The 1,594-nt window shown below is 39.6% G+C and overlaps 1 pseudogene; it reads right to left on the minus strand.

The window, feature by feature from the left end:
* Positions 1–1,122: 1,122 nt before the first annotated feature.
* On the minus strand, positions 1,123–1,371 carry LOC102495449 (acyl-CoA-binding protein pseudogene; annotated as a pseudogene).
* Between the last annotated feature and the right edge of the window lie 223 nt (positions 1,372–1,594).

A 1,594-nucleotide genomic window follows, 5' to 3' on the forward strand; every position in this document is an offset into this window, starting at 1 on the left:
TCCTCTTGCAATCTAAAATAGTATTTTCATAATATTCCTAGTCTTCAAATTCAGTCTTGTTGCATATGATATAAATTCCTTAAAAAATCATGAGTGGGGCTGGCAGGTGCCACAACGATTCAGGTGCCAGACTCCCACATGGCTGACCACGGTTCGAATTCCAGACCTGGCAGCTTGCTTTATCTCTTCCTCTTTCTCTCACTCTCTGTATTTCCCTGGTCAAATTAAATAAAAATAATAATAACAAATAAAGTAAAATAAATAATTCTAAAAAAGAATGTCATGAGTAAACGTATTCCATTCCACGTTTATTATGATGGAAGTGGTAACTTATTTTTCCTGAGCTAACTTACTGGATGTAGAATATTTCTTTCAAACGACAATGACAGCAAACACACATGCACGCATGTGCACATGTGCACACACAGTTATTTCAAAATGTCTGCATTATATTGGCTACTGCTTCTTTAGTGTAAAATCAATAGTGTAAGAGCTTTGAAGTATCTCCAGAATGTTACTTCCACACTGTCCCCAGTAATGCTCGGTGTCTGTTTTATCTACAAAAAGCCACACAGGGGAAACAAATACTATTTTTGTTGGCTCCAGAATTTTTACTTTCAAAACTCCTTTCCATATTTCATTGCTATCCAAGGTCATTTTTCTATTCCTCTAGGCTTCTCTTCTAATACCCCTTGATTATTGTTCCTTATGTACATCTTTTATATTTTCCCTTTGTACCTTTGCTCATGGTGTTCCAGTTAAGGAGAACCCGTGGGTCACTTTTCCAACTGACCAACAACTCACAACCCAGTTCAAATTTAATTCTAGTCAATGATTCACCTTGCCCCTATCAAGTTACTCTATTTCTTTTTTTCTTTTTTATTTTAAACCAACAAATGTAATTTTAATTGATCTCTGGTAAAAACTACTCAGGGAAAGCCAGTAATTGTCTCAGTCCCTAATCTGTGAGACCTATAATGTGAACGGCCCTGAGGAAAGGGGTTATCTGGTTGTTTTCACTGTTTCACATCATCCACAGTATTAGAAAAACAAGGCATTATACATCAGTTTAGGTTCACTGTGCAGCTGACAGCCAAGTCCAGTCTCTCATATTCCATATTTTTACTTGCGCTCTTCTGCTTTGTCTACATAAGCTTTCATAGCATCTGCCTTGGAAGTCCCGTTCAGCTCATCCCAGGCATCCCACTTGGCCTTGCCTTCGAGGTCCAATATCCCTGGCTGCTCAGTGTCGATGTTACCCACAGTTGCTTGTTTGTAAAGGCTGTAGATAAACAGCACCTTACTGTCCCTTGGATGGGTCTTGAGGTACTTAACTTCCTTAGTGACTTTCTCAAACTCAGCCTGAGACATGCTGGCAGAGTTGCAAGGATTCCTGGGTGCCTGTGGAGGAGGCAAGGAGTGCGAAGCAACTATCTAAGACTGGACTGGCATACTCCATTGCTTAAATGTGTATCCAGTTTTTCCTATGAACAGAAGCAGGTATAAGCTTCTGCTTAGCTTTTTCAGTTTTCTCCTTCCTAGCTTCTCATCAGGTTGCACTCGTTGATGTGTGGTTGTTCTTTAGCCATCACTT

The sequence above is a fragment of the Tupaia chinensis genome, unplaced genomic scaffold, assembly GCF_000334495.1.
Source record: "Tupaia chinensis unplaced genomic scaffold, TupChi_1.0 Scaffold000322_1, whole genome shotgun sequence".
Taxonomy (NCBI): Eukaryota; Metazoa; Chordata; class Mammalia; order Scandentia; family Tupaiidae; genus Tupaia; species Tupaia belangeri.